Raw genomic sequence first — 26,637 nt, forward strand, 5'->3', positions numbered from 1 at the left:
ACCTCCGAGAGGGGGACACATAGTACACTATAGTTACCTCCGAGAGGGGGACACACATAGTACACTATAGTTACCTCCGAGAGGGGACACACATAGTACACTATAGTTACCTCCGAGAGGGGGACACACATAGTACACTATAGTTACCTCCGAGAGGGGGACACACATAGTACACTATAGTTACCTCCGAGAGGGGACACACATAGTACACTATAGTTACCTCCGAGAGGGGACGCACAGACGCACATAGTACACTATAGTTACCTCCGAGAGGGGGACAGACATACATAGTACACTATAGTTACCTCCGAGAGGGGACGCACAGACACATGGTACACTAGTTACCTCCGAGAGGGGCACAGACGCACATAGTACACTATAGTTACCTCCGAGAGGGGGACAGACACACATAGTACACTATAGTTACCTCCGAGAGGGGGACAGACGCACATAGTACACTATAGTTACCTCCGAGAGGGGGACAGACGCACATAGTACACTATAGTTACCTCCGAGAGGGGGACAGACGCACATAGTACACTATAGTTACCTCCGAGAGGGGACAGACGCACATAGTACACTATAGTTACCTCCGAGAGGGGGACAGACACACATTGTACACTATAGTTACCTCCGAGAGGGGGACAGACGCACATAGTACACTATAGTTACCTCCGAGAGGGGGACGCACATAGTACACTATAGTTACCTCCGAGAGGGGGACAGACGCACATAGTACACTATAGTTACCTCCGAGAGGGGGACAGAAGCACATAGTACACTATAGTTACCTCCGAGAGGGGGAGGGACACACATAGTACACTATAGTTACCTCCGAGAGGGGGAGGGACACACATAGTACACTATAGTTACCTCCGAGAGGGGGACAGACACACATAGTACACTATAGTTACCTCCGAGAGGGGGGGGGGACACACATAGTACACTATAGTTACCTCCGAGAGGGGGGACGCACATAGTACACTATAGTTACCTGCGAGAGGGGGACGCACATAGTACACTATAGTTACCTCCGAGAGGGGGACACACATAGTACACTATAGTTACCTCCGAGAGGGGGACACACATAGTACACTATAATTACCTCCGAGAGGGGGACACACATAGTACACTATAGTTACCTCCGAGAGGGGGACACACATAGTACACTATAGTTACCTCCGAGAGGGGGACAGAAGCACATAGTACACTATAGTTACCTCCGAGAGGGGACAGAAGCACATAGTACACTATAGTTACCTCCGAGAGGGGGACAGACGCACATAGTACACTATAGTTACCTCCGAGAGGGGAGGGACACACATAGTACACTATAGTTACCTCCGAGAGGGGGACAGACACACATAGTACACTATAGTTACCTCCGAGAGGGGGACACACATAGTACACTATAGTTACCTCCGAGAGGGGGGGGACACACATAGTACACTATAGTTACCTCCGAGAGGGGGACACACATAGTACACTATAGTTACCTCCGAGAGGGGGACGCACATAGTACACTATAGTTACCTCCGAGAGGGGGACAGACACACATAGTACACTATAGTTACCTCCGAGAGGGGGACAGACGCACATAGTACACTATAGTTACCTCCGAGAGGGGACGCACAGACGCACATAGTACACTATAGTTACCTCCGAGAGGGGACGCACAGACGCACAGAGTACACTATAGTTACCTCCGAGAGGGGGACACACATAGTACACTATAGTTACCTCCGAGAGGGGACGCACAGACGCACATAGTACACTATAGTTACCTCCGAGAGGGGGACACACATAGTACACTATAGTTACCTCCGAGAGGGGCACAGACGCACATAGTACACTATAGTTACCTCCGAGAGGGGACGCACAGACGCACATAGTACACTATAGTTACCTCCGAGAGGGGACGCACAGACGCACAGAGTACACTATAGTTACCTCCGAGAGGGGACAGACGCACATAGTACACTATAGTTACCTCCGAGAGGGGCACAGACGCACATAGTACACTATAGTTACCTCCGAGAGGGGACGCACAGACGCACATAGTACACTATAGTTACCTCCGAGAGGGGACGCACAGACGCACAGAGTACACTATAGTTACCTCCGAGAGGGGGACACACATAGTACACTATAGTTACCTCCGAGAGGGGGACAGACACATAGTACACTATAGTTACCTCCGAGAGGGGGACAGACACACATAGTACACTATAGTTACCTCCGAGAGGGGGACAGACGCACATAGTACACTATAGTTACCTCCGAGAGGGGGACAGACACACATAGTACACTATAGTTACCTCCGAGAGGGGGACAGACGCACATAGTACACTATAGTTACCTCCGAGAGGGGGACAGACGCACATAGTACACTATAGTTACCTCCGAGAGGGGGACAGACACACATAGTACACTATAGTTACCTCCGAGAGGGGACAGACACACATAGTACACTCTAGTTACCTCCGAGAGGGGGACAGACGCACATAGTACACTATAGTTACCTCCGAGAGGGGACAGACGCACATAGTACACTATAGTTACCTCCGAGAGGGGACGCACAGACGCACATAGTACACTATAGTTACCTCCGAGAGGGGGACAGAAGCACATAGTACACTATAGTTACCTCCGAGAGGGGGACAGACGCACATAGTACACTATAGTTACCTCCGAGAGGGGACGCACAGACGCACATAGTACACTATAGTTACCTCCGAGAGGGGGACAGAAGCACATAGTACACTATAGTTACCTCCGAGAGGGGGACAGACGCACATAGTACACTATAGTTACCTCCGAGAGGGGGGGACACACATAGTACACTATAGTTACCTCCGAGAGGGGGGGGACACACATAGTACACTATAGTTACCTCCGAGAGGGGGGGGGGACACACATAGTACACTATAGTTACCTGCGAGAGGGGGACGCACATAGTACACTATAGTTACCTGCGAGAGGGGGACGCACATAGTACACTATAGTTACCTCCGAGAGGGGGACAGACACACATAGTACACTATAGTTACCTCCGAGAGGGGGACAGACGCACATAGTACACTATAGTTACCTCCGAGAGGGGGACAGACACACATAGTACACTATAGTTACCTCCGAGAGGGGGACAGACGCACATAGTACACTATAGTTACCTCCGAGAGGGGGACAGACGCACATAGTACACTATAGTTACCTCCGAGAGGGGGAGGGACACACATAGTACACTATAGTTACCTCCGAGAGGGGGACAGACACACATAGTACACTATAGTTACCTCCGAGAGGGGGGGGGACACACATAGTACACTATAGTTACCTCCGAGAGGGGGGGGGACACACATAGTACACTATAGTTACCTCCGAGAGGGGGGGGGGACACACATAGTACACTATAGTTACCTCCGAGAGGGGGACACACATAGTACACTATAGTTACCTCCGAGAGGGGGACACACATAGTACACTATAGTTACCTGCGAGAGGGGGACGCACATAGTACACTATAGTTACCTGCGAGAGGGGGACACACATAGTACACTATAGTTACCTCCGAGAGGGGGACACACATAGTACACTATAGTTACCTCCGAGAGGGGACGACGACACATAGTACACTATAGTTACCTGCGAGAGGGGACACACATAGTACACTATAGTTACCTCCGAGAGGGGACGCACAGACGCACATGGTACACTATAGTTACCTCCGAGAGGGGGCACAGACGCACATAGTACACTATAGTTACCTCCGAGAGGGGGACAGACACACATAGTACACTATAGTTACCTCCGAGAGGGGGACAGACGCACATAGTACACTATAGTTACCTCCGAGAGGGGACAGACGCACATAGTACACTATAGTTACCTCCGAGAGGGGACAGACGCACATAGTACACTATAGTTACCTCCGAGAGGGGACGACAGACGCACATAGTACACTATAGTTACCTCCGAGAGGGGGACGACACATAGTACACTATAGTTACCTCCGAGAGGGGGACAGACGCACATAGTACACTATAGTTACCTCCGAGAGGGGGACAGAAGCACATAGTACACTATAGTTACCTCCGAGAGGGGGAGGGACACACATAGTACACTATAGTTACCTCCGAGAGGGGAGGGACACACATAGTACACTATAGTTACCTCCGAGAGGGGACAGACACACATAGTACACTATAGTTACCTCCGAGAGGGGGGACACACATAGTACACTATAGTTACCTCCGAGAGGGGGACACACATAGTACACTATAGTTACCTGCGAGAGGGGGACGACATAGTACACTATAGTTACCTGCGAGAGGGGACGCACATAGTACACTATAGTTACCTCCGAGAGGGGGACACACATAGTACACTATAGTTACCTCCGAGAGGGGACACACATAGTACACTATAATTACCTCCGAGAGGGGACACACATAGTACACTATAGTTACCTCCGAGAGGGGGACACACATAGTACACTATAGTTACCTCCGAGAGGGGGACAGAAGCACATAGTACACTATAGTTACCTCCGAGAGGTGGACAGAAGCACATAGTACACTATAGTTACCTCCGAGAGGGGGACAGACGCACATAGTACACTATAGTTACCTCCGAGAGGGGAGGGACACACATAGTACACTATAGTTACCTCCGAGAGGGGGACAGACACACATAGTACACTATAGTTACCTCCGAGAGGGGGACACACATAGTACACTATAGTTACCTCCGAGAGGGGGGACACACATAGTACACTATAGTTACCTCCGAGAGGGGGACACACATAGTACACTATAGTTACCTCCGAGAGGGGGACGCACATAGTACACTATAGTTACCTCCGAGAGGGGACAGACGCACATAGTACACTATAGTTACCTCCGAGAGGGGGACAGACGCACATAGTACACTATAGTTACCTCCGAGAGGGGGACAGAAGCACATAGTACACTATAGTTACCTCCGAGAGGGGGAGGGACGCACAGAGTACACTATAGTTACCTCCGAGAGGGGGACACACATAGTACACTATAGTTACCTCCGAGAGGGGACGCACAGACGCACATAGTACACTATAGTTACCTCCGAGAGGGGGACACACATAGTACACTATAGTTACCTCCGAGAGGGGCACAGACGCACATAGTACACTATAGTTACCTCCGAGAGGGGACGCACAGACGCACATAGTACACTATAGTTACCTCCGAGAGGGGGACACACATAGTACACTATAGTTACCTCCGAGAGGGGGACAGACGCACATAGTACACTATAGTTACCTCCGAGAGGGGCACAGACGCACATAGTACACTATAGTTACCTCCGAGAGGGGACGCACAGACGCACATAGTACACTATAGTTACCTCCGAGAGGGGACGCACAGACGCACAGAGTACACTATAGTTACCTCCGAGAGGGGGACACACATAGTACACTATAGTTACCTCCGAGAGGGGGGACAGACACATAGTACACTATAGTTACCTCCGAGAGGGGACAGACGCACATAGTACACTATAGTTACCTCCGAGAGGGGGACAGACGCACATAGTACACTATAGTTACCTCCGAGAGGGGGACAGACACACATAGTACACTATAGTTACCTCCGAGAGGGGACAGACACACATAGTACACTATAGTTACCTCCGAGAGGGGGACAGACACACATAGTACACTATAGTTACCTCCGAGAGGGGGACAGACACACATAGTACACTATAGTTACCTCCGAGAGGGGACAGACACACATAGTACACTATAGTTACCTCCGAGAGGGGGACACACATAGTACACTATAGTTACCTCCGAGAGGGGGACAGACGCACATAGTACACTATAGTTACCTCCGAGAGGGGGACAGACGCACATAGTACACTATAGTTACCTCCGAGAGGGGACGCACAGACGCACATAGTACACTATAGTTACCTCCAATAGGGGGACAGAAGCACATAGTACACTATAGTTACCTCCGAGAGGGGACAGACGCACATAGTACACTATAGTTACCTCCGAGAGGGGACGACAGACGCACATAGTACACTATAGTTACCTCCGAGAGGGGGACAGAAGCACATAGTACACTATAGTTACCTCCGAGAGGGGGACAGACGCACATAGTACACTATAGTTACCTCCGAGAGGGGGGGACACACATAGTACACTATAGTTACCTCCGAGAGGGGGACACACATAGTACACTATAGTTACCTCCGAGAGGGGGGACACACATAGTACACTATAGTTACCTGCGAGAGGGGGACGCACATAGTACACTATAGTTACCTGCGAGAGGGGACGACACATAGTACACTATAGTTACCTCCGAGAGGGGACAGACACACATAGTACACTATAGTTACCTCCGAGAGGGGGACAGACGCACATAGTACACTATAGTTACCTCCGAGAGGGGACAGACACACATAGTACACTATAGTTACCTCCGAGAGGGGACAGACGCACATAGTACACTATAGTTACCTCCGAGAGGGGACAGACGCACATAGTACACTATAGTTACCTCCGAGAGGGGAGGGACACACATAGTACACTATAGTTACCTCCGAGAGGGGACAGACACACATAGTACACTATAGTTACCTCCGAGAGGGGGGGACACACATAGTACACTATAGTTACCTCCGAGAGGGGGGACACACATAGTACACTATAGTTACCTCCGAGAGGGGGGGGGGGACACACATAGTACACTATAGTTACCTCCGAGAGGGGGACACACATAGTACACTATAGTTACCTCCGAGAGGGGGACGCACATAGTACACTATAGTTACCTGCGAGAGGGGGACACACATAGTACACTATAGTTACCTGCGAGAGGGGGACACACATAGTACACTATAGTTACCTCCGAGAGGGGGACACACATAGTACACTATCGTTACCTCCGAGAGGGGGACACACATAGTACACTATAGTTACCTCCGAGAGGGGACGCACAGACGCACATAGTACATTATAGTTACCTCCGAGAGGGGGACGGACACACATAGTACACTATAGTTACCTCCGAGGGGGGGAGGGACACACATAGTACACTATAGTTACCTCCGAGAGGGGGAGGGACACACATAGTACACTATAGTTACCTCCGAGAGGGGGACAGACGCACATAGTACACTATAGTTACCTCCGAGAGGGGGACACACATAGTACACTATAGTTACCTCCGAGAGGGGGGGTGACACACATAGTACACTATAGTTACCTCCGAGAGGGGGACAGACACACATAGTACACTATAGTTACCTCCGAGAGGGGGACACACATAGTACACTATAGTTACCTCCGAGAGGGGGACAGACACACATAGTACACTATAGTTACCTCCGAGAGGGGGACACACATAGTACACTATAGTTACCTCCGAGAGGGGGACACACAGACGCACATAGTACACTATAGTTACCTCCGAGAGGGGGACAGACATACATAGTACACTATAGTTACCTCCGAGAGGGGACGCACAGACACACATAGTACACTATAGTTACCTCCGAGAGGGGGACAGACGCACATAGTACACTCTAGTTACCTCCGAGAGGGGGACAGACGCACATAGTACACTATAGTTACCTCCGAGAGGGGGACAGACGCACATAGTACACTATAGTTACCTCCGAGAGGGGGACAGAAGCACATAGTACACTATAGTTACCTCCGAGAGGGGGAGGGACACACATAGTACACTATAGTTACCTCCGAGAGGGGGAGGGACACACATAGTACACTATAGTTACCTCCGAGAGGGGGACAGACACACATAGTACACTATAGTTACCTCCGAGAGGGGACAGACACACATAGTACACTATAGTTACCTCCGAGAGGGGGACACACATAGTACACTATAGTTACCTCCGAGAGGGGGACACACATAGTACACTATAGTTACCTCCGAGAGGGGGACACACATAGTACACTATAGTTACCTGCGAGAGGGGACGCACATAGTACACTATAGTTACCTGCGAGAGGGGGACGCACATAGTACACTATAGTTACCTCCGAGAGGGGGACACACATAGTACACTATAGTTACCTCCGTGAGGGGGACACACATAGTACACTATAATTACCTCCGAGAGGGGGACACACATAGTACACTATAGTTACCTCCGAGAGGGGGACAGAAGCACATAGTACACTATAGTTACCTCCGAGAGGTGGACAGAAGCACATAGTACACTATAGTTACCTCCGAGAGGGGGACAGACGCACATAGTACACTATAGTTACCTCCGAGAGGGGGAGGGACACACATAGTACACTATAGTTACCTCCGAGAGGGGACGCACAGACGCACATAGTACACTATAGTTACCTCCGAGAGGGGGACAGACGCACATAGTACACTATAGTTACCTCCGAGAGGGGGACAGACACACATAGTACACTATAGTTACCTCCGAGAGGGGGACAGACACACATAGTACACTATAGTTACCTCCGAGAGGGGGACACACATAGTACACTATAGTTACCTCCGAGAGGGGGACAGACACACATAGTACACTATAGTTACCTCCGAGAGGGGACAGACGCACATAGTACACTATAGTTACCTCCGAGAGGGGCACAGACACATAGTACACTATAGTTACCTCCGAGAGGGGACAGACGCACATAGTACACTATAGTTACCTCCGAGAGGGGGACAGACACACATAGTACACTATAGTTACCTCCGAGAGGGGGGGACACACATAGTACACTATAGTTACCTCCGAGAGGGGGGGACACACATAGTACACTATAGTTACCTCCGAGAGGGGGACACACATAGTACACTATAGTTACCTCCGAGAGGGGACAGACACACATAGTACACTATAGTTACCTCCGAGAGGGGGACAGACACACATAGTACACTATAGTTACCTCCGAGAGGGGGGACACACATAGTACACTATAGTTACCTCCGAGAGGGGGACACACATAGTACACTATAGTTACCTCCGAGAGGGGGACACACATAGTACACTATAGTTACCTCCGAGAGGGGGACACACATAGTACACTATAGTTACCTCCGAGAGGGGACACACATAGTACACTATAGTTACCTCCGAGAGGGGGACACACATAGTACACTATAGTTACCTCCGAGAGGGGGACACACATAGTACACTATAGTTACCTCCGAGAGGGGGACACACATAGTACACTATAGTTACCTCCGAGAGGGGGACACACATAGTACACTATAGTTACCTCCGAGAGGGGGACACACATAGTACACTATAGTTACCTCCGAGAGGGGGACACACATAGTACACTATAGTTACCTCCGAGAGGGGGACACACATAGTACACTATAGTTACCTCCGAGAGGGGGACAGACGCACATAGTACACTATAGTTACCTCCGAGAGGGGACAGACATACATAGTACACTATAGTTACCTCCGAGAGGGGACGCACAGACGCACATGGTACACTATAGTTACCTCCGAGAGGGGACGCACAGACGCACATAGTACACTATAGTTACCTCCGAGAGGGGGACAGACACACATAGTACACTATAGTTACCTCCGAGAGGGGGACAGACGCACATAGTACACTATAGTTACCTCCGAGAGGGGACAGACGCACATAGTACACTATAGTTACCTCCGAGAGGGGGACAGACGCACATAGTACACTATAGTTACCTCCGAGAGGGGACGCACAGACGCACATAGTACACTATAGTTACCTCCGAGAGGGGGACAGACACACATTGTACACTATAGTTACCTCCGAGAGGGGGACAGACGCACATAGTACACTATAGTTACCTCCGAGAGGGGGACGCACATAGTACACTATAGTTACCTCCGAGAGGGGGACAGACGCACATAGTACACTATAGTTACCTCCGAGAGGGGGACAGAAGCACATAGTACACTATAGTTACCTCCGAGAGGGGGAGGGACACACATAGTACACTATAGTTACCTCCGAGAGGGGGACACACATAGTACACTATAGTTACCTGCGAGAGGGGGACGCACATAGTACACTATAGTTACCTCCGAGAGGGGGACACACATAGTACACTATAGTTACCTCCGAGAGGGGGACACACATAGTACACTATAGTTACCTGCGAGAGGGGGACGCACATAGTACACTATAGTTACCTGCGAGAGGGGGACATAGTACACTATAGTTACCTCCGAGAGGGGGACACACATAGTACACTATAGTTACCTCCGAGAGGGGGACACACATAGTACACTATAATTACCTCCGAGAGGGGGACACACATAGTACACTATAGTTACCTCCGAGAGGGGGACACACATAGTACACTATAGTTACCTCCGAGAGGGGGACACACATAGTACACTATAGTTACCTCCGAGAGGGGGACAGAAGCACATAGTACACTATAGTTACCTCCGAGAGGGGGACAGACACACATAGTACACTATAGTTACCTCCGAGAGGGGGACAGACGCACATAGTACACTATAGTTACCTCCGAGAGGGGGACAGACGCACATAGTACACTATAGTTACCTCCGAGAGGGACGCACAGACGACATAGTACACTATAGTTACCTCCAATAGGGGGACAGAAGCACATAGTACACTATAGTTACCTCCGAGAGGGGGACAGACGCACATAGTACACTATAGTTACCTCCGAGAGGGGACGCACAGACGCACATAGTACACTATAGTTACCTCCGAGAGGGGGACAGAAGCACATAGTACACTATAGTTACCTCCGAGAGGGGGACAGACGCACATAGTACACTATAGTTACCTCCGAGAGGGGGGGACACACATAGTACACTATAGTTACCTCCGAGAGGGGGGACACACATAGTACACTATAGTTACCTCCGAGAGGGGGACACACATAGTACACTATAGTTACCTGCGAGAGGGGACGCACATAGTACACTATAGTTACCTGCGAGAGGGGACGCACATAGTACACTATAGTTACCTCCGAGAGGGGACAGACACACATAGTACACTATAGTTACCTCCGAGAGGGGACAGACGCACATAGTACACTATAGTTACCTCCGAGAGGGGACAGACACACATAGTACACTATAGTTACCTCCGAGAGGGGGACAGACGCACATAGTACACTATAGTTACCTCCGAGAGGGGACAGACGCACATAGTACACTATAGTTACCTCCGAGAGGGGAGGGACACACATAGTACACTATAGTTACCTCCGAGAGGGGACAGACACACATAGTACACTATAGTTACCTCCGAGAGGGGGGACACACATAGTACACTATAGTTACCTCCGAGAGGGGGGACACACATAGTACACTATAGTTACCTCCGAGAGGGGGGGACACACATAGTACACTATAGTTACCTCCGAGAGGGGGACACACATAGTACACTATAGTTACCTCCGAGAGGGGACACACATAGTACACTATAGTTACCTGCGAGAGGGGGACATAGTACACTATAGTTACCTGCGAGAGGGGGACACACATAGTACACTATAGTTACCTCCGAGAGGGGGACACACATAGTACACTATCGTTACCTCCGAGAGGGGACACACATAGTACACTATAGTTACCTCCGAGAGGGGACAGACGCACATAGTACATTATAGTTACCTCCGAGAGGGGACGGACACACATAGTACACTATAGTTACCTCCGAGGGGGAGGGACACACATAGTACACTATAGTTACCTCCGAGAGGGGAGGGACACACATAGTACACTATAGTTACCTCCGAGAGGGGACAGACGCACATAGTACACTATAGTTACCTCCGAGAGGGGGACACACATAGTACACTATAGTTACCTCCGAGAGGGGGTGACACACATAGTACACTATAGTTACCTCCGAGAGGGGGTGACACTAGTACACTATAGTTACCTCCGAGAGGGGACAGACACACATAGTACACTATAGTTACCTCCGAGAGGGGGACACACATAGTACACTATAGTTACCTCCGAGAGGGGGACAGACACACATAGTACACTATAGTTACCTCCGAGAGGGGGACACACATAGTACACTATAGTTACCTCCGAGAGGGGGACACACAGACGCACATAGTACACTATAGTTACCTCCGAGAGGGGGACAGACATACATAGTACACTATAGTTACCTCCGAGAGGGGACGCACAGACACACATAGTACACTATAGTTACCTCCGAGAGGGGGACAGACGCACATAGTACACTCTAGTTACCTCCGAGAGGGGGACAGACGCACATAGTACACTATAGTTACCTCCGAGAGGGGACAGACACATAGTACACTATAGTTACCTCCGAGAGGGGACAGAAGCACATAGTACACTATAGTTACCTCCGAGAGGGGAGGGACACACATAGTACACTATAGTTACCTCCGAGAGGGGGACACACATAGTACACTATAGTTACCTCCGAGAGGGGGACAGACACACATAGTACACTATAGTTACCTCCGAGAGGGGGACAGACACACATAGTACACTATAGTTACCTCCGAGAGGGGGACACACATAGTACACTATAGTTACCTCCGAGAGGGGGACACACATAGTACACTATAGTTACCTCCGAGAGGGGGACACACATAGTACACTATAGTTACCTGCGAGAGGGGGACGCACATAGTACACTATAGTTACCTGCGAGAGGGGGACGCACATAGTACACTATAGTTACCTCCGAGAGGGGGACACACATAGTACACTATAGTTACCTCCGAGAGGGGGACACACATAGTACACTATAATTACCTCCGAGAGGGGGACACACATAGTACACTATAGTTACCTCCGAGAGGGGGACAGAAGCACATAGTACACTATAGTTACCTCCGAGAGGTGGACAGAAGCACATAGTACACTATAGTTACCTCCGAGAGGGGGACAGACGCACATAGTACACTATAGTTACCTCCGAGAGGGGGAGGGACACACATAGTACACTATAGTTACCTCCGAGAGGGGGACAGACACACATAGTACACTATAGTTACCTCCGAGAGGGGGGGGACACACATAGTACACTATAGTTACCTCCGAGAGGGGGACACACATAGTACACTATAGTTACCTCCGAGAGGGGGACACACATAGTACACTATAGTTACCTCCGAGAGGGGGACGCACATAGTACACTATAGTTACCTCCGAGAGGGGGACAGACACACATAGTACACTATAGTTACCTCCGAGAGGGGGACAGACGCACATAGTACACTATAGTTACCTCCGAGAGGGGACGCACAGACGCACATAGTACACTATAGTTACCTCCGAGAGGGGGACAGACGCACATAGTACACTATAGTTACCTCCGAGAGGGGCACAGACGCACATAGTACACTATAGTTACCTCCGAGAGGGGGACACACATAGTACACTATAGTTACCTCCGAGAGGGGGACACACATAGTACACTATAGTTACCTCCGAGAGGGGACACACATAGTACACTATAGTTACCTCCGAGAGGGGACAGACACACATAGTACACTATAGTTACCTCCGAGAGGGGACAGACACACATAGTACACTATAGTTACCTCCGAGAGGGGGACACACATAGTACACTATAGTTACCTCCGAGAGGGGGACACACATAGTACACTATAGTTACCTCCGAGAGGGGACACACATAGTACACTATAGTTACCTCCGAGAGGGGACACACATAGTACACTATAGTTACCTCCGAGAGGGGGACACACATAGTACACTATAGTTACCTCCGAGAGGGGGACACACATAGTACACTATAGTTACCTCCGAGAGGGGACACACATAGTACACTATAGTTACCTCCGAGAGGGGGACACACATAGTACACTATAGTTACCTCCGAGAGGGGGACACACATAGTACACTATAGTTACCTCCGAGAGGGGGACACACATAGTACACTATAGTTACCTCCGAGAGGGGGACACACATAGTACACTATAGTTACCTCCGAGAGGGGACGCACAGACGCACATAGTACACTATAGTTACCTCCGAGAGGGGGACAGACATACATAGTACACTATAGTTACCTCCGAGAGGGGGACAGACGCACATGGTACACTATAGTTACCTCCGAGAGGGACAGACGCACATAGTACACTATAGTTACCTCCGAGAGGGGACAGACACACATAGTACACTATAGTTACCTCCGAGAGGGGGACAGACGCACATAGTACACTATAGTTACCTCCGAGAGGGGACAGACGCACATAGTACACTATAGTTACCTCCGAGAGGGGGACAGACGCACATAGTACACTATAGTTACCTCCGAGAGGGGACACAGACGCACATAGTACACTATAGTTACCTCCGAGAGGGGACAGACACACATTGTACACTATAGTTACCTCCGAGAGGGGACAGACGCACATAGTACACTATAGTTACCTCCGAGAGGGGGACGCACATAGTACACTATAGTTACCTCCGAGAGGGGACAGACGCACATAGTACACTATAGTTACCTCCGAGAGGGGGACAGAAGCACATAGTACACTATAGTTACCTCCGAGAGGGGAGGGACACACATAGTACACTATAGTTACCTCCGAGAGGGGAGGGACACACATAGTACACTATAGTTACCTCCGAGAGGGGACAGACACACATAGTACACTATAGTTACCTCCGAGAGGGGGACACACATAGTACACTATAGTTACCTCCGAGAGGGGGACACACATAGTACACTATAGTTACCTGCGAGAGGGGGACGCACATAGTACACTATAGTTACCTGCGAGAGGGGGACGCACATAGTACACTATAGTTACCTCCGAGAGGGGGACACACATAGTACACTATAGTTACCTCCGAGAGGGGACACACATAGTACACTATAATTACCTCCGAGAGGGGGACACACATAGTACACTATAGTTAACTCCGTGAGGGGACACACATAGTACACTATAGTTACCTCCGAGAGGGGGACAGAAGCACATAGTACACTATAGTTACCTCCGAGAGGGGGACAGAAGCACATAGTACACTATAGTTACCTCCGAGAGGGGACAGACGCACATAGTACACTATAGTTACCTCCGAGAGGGGAGGGACACACATAGTACACTATAGTTACCTCCGAGAGGGGACAGACACACATAGTACACTATAGTTACCTCCGAGAGGGGGACACACATAGTACACTATAGTTACCTCCGAGAGGGGGGGACACACATAGTACACTATAGTTACCTCCGAGAGGGGACACACATAGTACACTATAGTTACCTCCGAGAGGGGACGCACATAGTACACTATAGTTACCTCCGAGAGGGGGACAGACGCACATAGTACACTATAGTTACCTCCGAGAGGGGACAGACGCACATAGTACACTATAGTTACCTCCGAGAGGGGACGCACAGACGCACATAGTACACTATAGTTACCTCCGAGAGGGACGCACAGACGCACAGAGTACACTATAGTTACCTCCGAGAGGGGGACACACATAGTACACTATAGTTACCTCCGAGGGGGACGCACAGACGCACATAGTACACTATAGTTACCTCCGAGAGGGGGACACACATAGTACACTATAGTTACCTCCGAGAGGGGGACAGACGCACATAGTACACTATAGTTACCTCCGAGAGGGGACGCACAGACGCACATAGTACACTATAGTTACCTCCGAGAGGGGGACACACATAGTACACTATAGTTACCTCCGAGAGGGGGACAGACGCACATAGTACACTATAGTTACCTCCGAGAGGGGCACAGACGCACATAGTACACTATAGTTACCTCCGAGAGGGGACGCACAGACGCACATAGTACACTATAGTTACCTCCGAGAGGGGACGCACAGACGCACAGAGTACACTATAGTTACCTCCGAGAGGGGGACACACATAGTACACTATAGTTACCTCCGAGAGGGGGACAGACGCACATAGTACACTATAGTTACCTCCGAGAGGGGGACAGACGCACATAGTACACTATAGTTACCTCCGAGAGGGGGACAGACACACATAGTACACTATAGTTACCTCCGAGAGGGGGACAGACGCACATAGTACACTATAGTTACCTCCGAGAGGGGGACAGACACACATAGTACACTATAGTTACCTCCGAGAGGGGGACAGACGCACATAGTACACTATAGTTACCTCCGAGAGGGGGACAGACACACATAGTACACTATAGTTACCTCCGAGAGGGGGACAGACACACATAGTACACTCTAGTTACCTCCGAGAGGGGGACAGACGCACATAGTACACTATAGTTACCTCCGAGAGGGGGACAGACGCACATAGTACACTATAGTTACCTCCGAGAGGGGACGCACAGACGCACATAGTACACTATAGTTACCTCCAATAGGGGACAGAAGCACATAGTACACTATAGTTACCTCCGAGAGGGGACAGACGCACATAGTACACTATAGTTACCTCCGAGAGGGGACGCACAGACGCACATAGTACACTATAGTTACCTCCGAGAGGGGGACAGAAGCACATAGTACACTATAGTTACCTCCGAGAGGGGGACAGACGCACATAGTACACTATAGTTACCTCCGAGAGGGGGGACACACATAGTACACTATAGTTACCTCCGAGAGGGGGGACACACATAGTACACTATAGTTACCTCCGAGAGGGGGGACACACATAGTACACTATAGTTACCTGCGAGAGGGGACGCACATAGTACACTATAGTTACCTGCGAGAGGGGGGCACATAGTACACTATAGTTACCTCCGAGAGGGGACAGACACACATAGTACACTATAGTTACCTCCGAGAGGGGGACAGACGCACATAGTACACTATAGTTACCTCCGAGAGGGGACAGACACACATAGTACACTATAGTTACCTCCGAGAGGGGACAGACGCACATAGTACACTATAGTTACCTCCGAGAGGGGACAGACGCACATAGTACACTATAGTTACCTCCGAGAGGGGAGGGACACACATAGTACACTATAGTTACCTCCGAGAGGGGACAGACACACATAGTACACTATAGTTACCTCCGAGAGGGGGGACACACATAGTACACTATAGTTACCTCCGAGAGGGGGGACACACATAGTACACTATAGTTACCTCCGAGAGGGGGGACACACATAGTACACTATAGTTACCTCCGAGAGGGGACACACATAGTACACTATAGTTACCTCCGAGAGGGGACACACATAGTACACTATAGTTACCTGCGAGAGGGGGACGCACATAGTACACTATAGTTACCTGCGAGAGGGGACACACATAGTACACTATAGTTACCTCCGAGAGGGGGACACACATTGTACACCATCGTTACCTCCGAGAGGGGGACGCACATAGTACACTATAGTTACCTCCGAGAGGGGGACAGACGCACATAGTACACTATAGTTACCTCCGAGAGGGACGCACAGACGCACATAGTACACTATAGTTACCTCCGAGAGGGGACGCACAGACGCACATAGTACACTATAGTTACCTCCGAGAGGGGGACAGACACACATAGTACACTATAGTTACCTCCGAGAGGGGGACAGACGCACATAGTACACTATAGTTACCTCCGAGAGGGGGACAGACGCACATAGTACACTATAGTTACCTCCGAGAGGGGGACAGACGCACATAGTACACTATAGTTACCTCCGAGAGGGGACGCACAGACGCACATAGTACACTATAGTTACCTCCGAGAGGGGGACAGACACACATTGTACACTATAGTTACCTCCGAGAGGGGGACAGACGCACATAGTACACTATAGTTACCTCCGAGAGGGGGACGCACATAGTACACTATAGTTACCTCCGAGAGGGGGACAGACGCACATAGTACACTATAGTTACCTCCGAGAGGGGGACAGAAGCACATAGTACACTATAGTTACCTCCGAGAGGGGGAGGGACACACATAGTACACTATAGTTACCTCCGAGAGGGGGAGGGACACACATAGTACACTATAGTTACCTCCGAGAGGGGGACAGACACACATAGTACACTATAGTTACCTCCGAGAGGGGGACACACATAGTACACTATAGTTACCTCCGAGAGGGGGACACACATAGTACACTATAGTTACCTGCGAGAGGGGGACGCACATAGTACACTATAGTTACCTGCGAGAGGGGGACGCACATAGTACACTATAGTTACCTCCGAGAGGGGGACACACATAGTACACTATAGTTACCTCCGAGAGGGGGACACACATAGTACACTATAATTACCTCCGAGAGGGGGACACACATAGTACACTATAGTTACCTCCGAGAGGGGGACACACATAGTACACTATAGTTACCTCCGAGAGGGGGACAGACACACATAGTACACTATAGTTACCTCCGAGAGGGGGACAGACGCACATAGTACACTATAGTTACCTCCGAGAGGGGGACAGACGCACATAGTACACTATAGTTACCTCCGAGAGGGGGAGGGACACACATAGTACACTATAGTTACCTCCGAGAGGGGGACAGACACACATAGTACACTATAGTTACCTCCGAGAGGGGGACACACATAGTACACTATAGTTACCTCCGAGAGGGGGACACACATAGTACACTATAGTTACCTCCGAGAGGGGGACAGACGCACATAGTACACTATAGTTACCTCCGAGAGGGGGACGACATAGTACACTATAGTTACCTCCGAGAGGGGACAGACGCACATAGTACACTATAGTTACCTCCGAGAGGGGGACAGACACACATAGTACACTATAGTTACCTCCGAGAGGGGACGCACAGACGCACATAGTACACTATAGTTACCTCCGAGAGGGGACGCACAGACGCACAGAGTACACTATAGTTACCTCCGAGAGGGGGACACACATAGTACACTATAGTTACCTCCGAGAGGGGACGCACAGACGCACATAGTACACTATAGTTACCTCCGAGAGGGGGACACACATAGTACACTATAGTTACCTCCGAGAGGGGCACAGACGCACATAGTACACTATAGTTACCTCCGAGAGGGGACGCACAGACGCACATAGTACACTATAGTTACCTCCGAGAGGGGACACACATAGTACACTATAGTTACCTCCGAGAGGGGGACAGACGCACATAGTACACTATAGTTACCTCCGAGAGGGGCACAGACACATAGTACACTATAGTTACCTCCGAGAGGGGGCACAGACGCACATAGTACACTATAGTTACCTCCGAGAGGGGACGCACAGACGCACAGAGTACACTATAGTTACCTCCGAGAGGGGACACACATAGTACACTATAGTTACCTCCGAGAGGGGACAGACGCACATAGTACACTATAGTTACCTCCGAGGGGGGACAGACGCACATAGTACACTATAGTTACCTCCGAGAGGGGACAGACGCACATAGTACACTATAGTTACCTCCGAGAGGGGGACAGACACACATAGTACACTATAGTTACCTCCGAGAGGGGGACAGACACACATAGTACACTATAGTTACCTCCGAGAGGGGGACAGACGCACATAGTACACTATAGTTACCTCCGAGAGGGGGACAGACACACATAGTACACTATAGTTACCTCCGAGAGGGGGACAGACACACATAGTACACTCTAGTTACCTCCGAGAGGGGGACAGACGCACATAGTACACTATAGTTACCTCCGAGAGGGGGACAGACGCACATAGTACACTATAGTTACCTCCGAGAGGGGACGCACAGACGCACATAGTACACTATAGTTACCTCCGAGAGGGGGACAGAAGCACATAGTACACTATAGTTACCTCCGAGAGGGGGACAGACGCACATAGTACACTATAGTTACCTCCGAGAGGGGACGCACAGACGCACATAGTACACTATAGTTACCTCCGAGAGGGGGACAGAAGCACATAGTACACTATAGTTACCTCCGAGAGGGGGACAGACGCACATAGTACACTATAGTTACCTCCGAGAGGGGGGACACACATAGTACACTATAGTTACCTCCGAGAGGGGGACAGAAGCACATAGTACACTATAGTTACCTCCGAGAGGGGGAGGGACACACATAGTACACTATAGTTACCTGCGAGAGGGGGACGCACATAGTACACTATAGTTACCTGCGAGAGGGGGACGCACATAGTACACTATAGTTACCTCCGAGAGGGGACGCACAGACGCACATAGTACACTATAGTTACCTCCGAGAGGGGGACAGACGCACATAGTACACTATAGTTACCTCCGAGAGGGGGACAGACACACATAGTACACTATAGTTACCTCCGAGAGGGGGACAGACGCACATAGTACACTATAGTTACCTCCGAGAGGGGGACAGACGCACATAGTACACTATAGTTACCTCCGAGAGGGGGAGGGACACACATAGTACACTATAGTTACCTCCGAGAGGGGGACAGACACACATAGTACACTATAGTTACCTCCGAGAGGGGGGGGGGGACACACATAGTACACTATAGTTACCTCCGAGAGGGGGACACACATAGTACACTATAGTTACCTCCGAGAGGGGGGACACACATAGTACACTATAGTTACCTCCGAGAGGGGGACACACATAGTACACTATAGTTACCTGCGAGAGGGGGACGCACATAGTACACTATAGTTACCTGCGAGAGGGGGACACACATAGTACACTATAGTTACCTCCGAGAGGGGGACACACATAGTACACTATCGTTACCTCCGAGAGGGGGACACACATAGTACACTATAGTTACCTCCGAGAGGGGACGCACAGACGCACATAGTACATTATAGTTACCTCCGAGAGGGGGACGGACACACATAGTACACTATAGTTACCTCCGAGGGGGGGAGGGACACACATAGTACACTATAGTTACCTCCGAGAGGGGAGGACACACATAGTACACTATAGTTACCTCCGAGAGGGGGACAGACGCACATAGTACACTATAGTTACCTCCGAGAGGGGGACACACATAGTACACTATAGTTACCTCCGAGAGGGGGACACACACATAGTACACTATAGTTACCTCCGAGAGGGGACAGACACACATAGTACACTATAGTTACCTCCGAGAGGGGACACACATAGTACACTATAGTTACCTCCGAGAGGGGGACAGACACACATAGTACACTATAGTTACCTCCGAGAGGGGACACACATAGTACACTATAGTTACCTCCGAGAGGGGACACACAGACATAGTACACTATAGTTACCTCCGAGAGGGGACAGACATACATAGTACACTATAGTTACCTCCGAGAGGGACGCACAGACACACATAGTACACTATAGTTACCTCCGAGAGGGGACAGACGCACATAGTACACTCTAGTTACCTCCGAGAGGGGCACAGACGCACATAGTACACTATAGTTACCTCCGAGAGGGGGACAGACGCACATAGTACACTATAGTTACCTCCGAGAGGGGGCACAGACGCACAGAGTACACTATAGTTACCTCCGAGAGGGGGACACACATAGTACACTATAGTTACCTCCGAGAGGGGGACACACATAGTACACTATAGTTACCTCCGAGAGGGGACGCACAGACGCACATAGTACACTATAGTTACCTCCGAGAGGGGACGCACAGACGCACATAGTACACTATAGTTACCTCCGAGAGGGGGACACACATAGTACACTATAGTTAGCTCCGAGAGGGGGACAGACGCACATAGTACACTATAGTTACCTCCGAGAGGGGGACAGACACACATAGTACACTATAGTTACCTCCGAGAGGGGGACACACATAGTACACTATCGTTACCTCCGAGAGGGGGACACACATTGTACACCATCGTTACCTCCGAGAGGGGGACACACATTGTACACTATAGTTACCTCCGAGAGGGGGACGCACATAGTACACTATAGTTACCTCCGAGAGGGGGACGCACATAGTACACTATAGTTACCTCCGAGAGGGGGACAGACACACATAGTACACTATAGTTACCTCCGAGAGGGGGACAGACACACATAGTACACTATAGTTACCTCCGAGAGGGGGACAGACACACATAGTACACTATAGTTACCTCCGAGAGGGGGACACACATAGTACACTATAGTTACCTCCGAGAGGGGGACAGACACACATAGTACACTATAGTTACCTCCGAGAGGGGGACAGACACACATAGTACACTATAGTTACCTCCGAGAGGGGGACACACACACATAGTACACTATAGTTACCTCCGAGAGGGGGACACACATAGTACACTATAGTTACCTCCGAGAGGGGGACACACATAGTACACTATAGTTACCTCCGAGAGGGGGACACACATAGTACACTATAGTTAGCTCCGAGAGGGGGACACACATAGTACACTATAGTTAGCTCCGAGAGGGGGACAGACGCACATAGTACACTATAGTTACCTCCGAGAGGGGGACAGACACACATAGTACACTATAGTTACCTCCGAGAGGGGGACACACATAGTACACTATCGTTACCTCCGAGAGGGGGACGCACATAGTACACTATAGTTACCTCCGAGAGGGGGACAGACACACATAGTACACTATAGTTACCTCCGAGAGGGGGACACACATAGTACACTATCGTTACCTCCGAGAGGGGGACACACATTGTACACCATCGTTACCTCCGAGAGGGGGACACACATTGTACACTATAGTTACCTCCGAGAGGGGGACACACATAGTACACTATAGTTACCTCCGAGAGGGGGACAGACACACATAGTACACTATAGTTACCTCCGAGAGGGGGACAGACACACATAGTACACTATAGTTACCTCCGAGAGGGGGACAGACACACATAGTACACTATAGTTACCTCCGAGAGGGGGACAGACACACATAGTACACTATAGTTACCTCCGAGAGGGGGACAGACACACATAGTACACTATAGTTACCTCCGAGAGGGGGACACACATAGTACACTATAGTTACCTCCGAGAGGGGGACACACATAGTACACTATAGTTACCTCCGAGAGGGGGACACACATAGTACACTATAGTTACCTCCGAGAGGGGGACACACATAGTACACTATAGTTACCTCCGAGAGGGGGACACACATAGTACACTATAGTTAGCTCCGAGAGTGGGACAGACACACATAGTACACTATAGTTACCTCCGAGAGGGGGACACACATAGTACACTATAGTTACCTCCGAGAGGGGGACACACATAGTACACTATAGTTACCTCCGAGAGGGGGACACACATAGTACACTATAGTTAGCTCCGAGAGGGGGACAGACGCACATAGTACACTATAGTTACCTCCGAGAGGGGACACACATAGTACACTATAGTTACCTCCGAGAGGGGGACACACATAGTACACTATAGTTACCTCCGAGAGGGGGACACACATAGTACACTATAGTTACCTCCGAGAGGGGGACACACATAGTACACTATAGTTAGCTCCGAGAGGGGGACAGACGCACATAGTACACTATAGTTACCTCCGAGAGGGGACGCACATAGTACACTATAGTTACCTCCGAGAGGGGGACGCACATAGTACACTATAGTTACCTCCGAGAGGGGGACGCACATAGTACACTATAGTTACCTCCGAGAGGGGACAGACACACATAGTACACTATAGTTACCTCCGAGAGGGGGACACACATAGTACACTATAGTTACCTCCGAGAGGGGGACAGACACACATAGTACACTATAGTTACCTCCGAGAGGGGGACAGACACACATAGTACACTATAGTTACCTCCGAGAGGGGGACACACATAGTACACTATAGTTAGCTCCGAGAGGGGGACAGACGCACATAGTACACTATAGTTACCTCCGAGAGGGGGACAGACACACATAGTACACTATAGTTACCTCCGAGAGGGGGACACACATAGTACACTATAGTTACCTCCGAGAGGGGGACAGACACACATAGTACACTATAGTTACCTCCGAGAGGGGGACAGACACACATAGTACACTATAGTTACCTCCGAGAGGGGGACACACATAGTACACTATAGTTAGCTCCGAGAGGGGGACAGACGCACATAGTACACTATAGTTACCTCCGAGAGGGGGACAGACACACATAGTACACTATAGTTACCTCCGAGAGGGGGACACACATAGTACACTATAGTTACCTCCGAGAGGGGGACACACATAGTACACTATAGTTACCTCCGAGAGGGGGACACACATAGTACACTATAGTTACCTCCGAGAGGGGGACAGACACACATAGTACACTATAGTTACCTCCGAGAGGGGGACACACATAGTACACTATAGTTACCTCCGAGAGGGGGACACACATAGTACACTATAGTTACCTCCGAGAGGGGACAGACACACATAGTACACTATAGTTACCTCCGAGAGGGGACAGACACACATAGTACACTATAGTTACCTCCGAGAGGGGACAGACACACATAGTACACTATAGTTACCTCCGAGAGGGGACACACATAGTACACTATAGTTACCTCCGAGAGGGGACAGACACACATAGTACACTATAGTTAGCTCCGAGAGGGGACACACATAGTACACTATAGTTAGCTCCGAGAGGGGGACAGACACACATAGTACACTATAGTTACCTCCGAGAGGGGACAGACACACATAGTACACTATAGTTACCTCCGAGAGGGGACACACATAGTACACTATAGTTACCTCCGAGAGGGGACACACATAGTACACTATAGTTACCTCCGAGAGGGGGACACACATAGTACACTATAGTTACCTCCGAGAGGGGGACACACATAGTACACTATAGTTACCTCCGAGAGGGGGACACACATAGTACACTATAGTTAGCTCCGAGAGGGGGACAGACGCACATAGTACACTATAGTTACCTCCGAGAGGGGGACACACATAGTACACTATAGTTACCTCCGAGAGGGGGACACACATAGTACACTATAGTTACCTCCGAGAGGGGGACACACATAGTACACTATAGTTAGCTCCGAGAGGGGGACAGACGCACATAGTACACTATAGTTACCTCCGAGAGGGGACGCACATAGTACACTATAGTTACCTCCGAGAGGGGGACGCACATAGTACACTATAGTTACCTCCGAGAGGGGGACGCACATAGTACACTATAGTTACCTCCGAGAGGGGGACAGACACACATAGTACACTATAGTTACCTCCGAGAGGGGGACACACATAGTACACTATAGTTACCTCCGAGAGGGGGACAGACACACATAGTACACTATAGTTACCTCCGAGAGGGGGACAGACACACATAGTACACTATAGTTACCTCCGAGAGGGGGACACACATAGTACACTATAGTTAGCTCCGAGAGGGGGACAGACGCACATAGTACACTATAGTTACCTCCGAGAGGGGGACAGACACACATAGTACACTATAGTTACCTCCGAGAGGGGGACAGACACACATAGTACACTATAGTTACCTCCGAGAGGGGACAGACACACATAGTACACTATAGTTACCTCCGAGAGGGGACAGACACACATAGTACACTATAGTTACCTCCGAGAGGGGACACACATAGTACACTATAGTTAGCTCCGAGAGGGGACAGACGCACATAGTACACTATAGTTACCTCCGAGAGGGGACAGACACACATAGTACACTATAGTTACCTCCGAGAGGGGGACACACATAGTACACTATAGTTACCTCCGAGAGGGGGACACACATAGTACACTATAGTTACCTCCGAGAGGGGACACACATAGTACACTATAGTTACCTCCGAGAGGGGACACACATAGTACACTATAGTTACCTCCGAGAGGGGACACACATAGTACACTATAGTTACCTCCGAGAGGGGACACACATAGTACACTATAGTTACCTCCGAGAGGGGACACACATAGTACACTATAGTTACCTCCGAGAGGGGACAGACACACATAGTACACTATAGTTACCTCCGAGAGGGGACAGACACACATAGTACACTATAGTTACCTCCGAGAGGGGACACACATAGTACACTATAGTTACCTCCGAGAGGGGACAGACACACATAGTACACTATAGTTACCTCCGAGAGGGGGACACACATTGTACACTATCGTTACCTCCGAGAGGGGGACAGACACACATAGTACACTATAGTTACCTCCGAGAGGGGGACACACATAGTACACTATAGTTAGCTCCGAGAGGGGGACAGACGCACATAGTACACTATAGTTACCTCCGAGAGGGGGACACACATAGTACACTATAGTTAGCTCCGAGAGGGGGACAGACGCACATAGTACACTATAGTTACCTCCGAGAGGGGGACACACATAGTACACTATAGTTACCTCCGAGAGGGGGACACACATAGTACACTATAGTTACCTCCGAGAGGGGGACACACATAGTACACTATAGTTACCTCCGAGAGGGGGACACACATAGTACACTATAGTTACCTCCGAGAGGGGGACAGACACACATAGTACACTATAGTTACCTCCGAGAGGGGCACAGACGCACATAGTACACTATAGTTACCTCCGAGAGGGGGACAGACACACATAGTACACTATAGTTACCTCTGAGAGGGGGACACACATAGTACACTATCGTTACCTCCGAGAGGGGGACAGACACACATAGTACACT

General features: G+C 49.8%; 1 protein-coding gene and 1 long non-coding RNA gene across 2 annotated transcripts in view; both read right to left on the reverse strand.

Annotated features, from left to right (window-relative positions):
* LOC118377313 (zinc finger SWIM domain-containing protein 6-like) overlaps positions 1-26,637 on the reverse strand; it is a 118,742-nt gene that overhangs the window by 62,177 nt on the left and 29,928 nt on the right. The gene's annotated exons all lie outside the window — the stretch shown is intronic.
* Positions 970-20,845, reverse strand: LOC127906367 (uncharacterized). Its single transcript, XR_008061044.1, has 3 exons — positions 20,751-20,845; positions 6,900-7,058; positions 970-1,031 (listed from the first exon to the last, which is right to left on the reverse strand). It is a non-coding gene; the product is annotated as an uncharacterized LOC127906367 (long non-coding RNA).

This window comes from Oncorhynchus keta, chromosome 12 (genome assembly GCF_023373465.1).
Source record: "Oncorhynchus keta strain PuntledgeMale-10-30-2019 chromosome 12, Oket_V2, whole genome shotgun sequence".
NCBI lineage: Eukaryota > Metazoa > Chordata > Actinopteri > Salmoniformes > Salmonidae > Oncorhynchus > Oncorhynchus keta.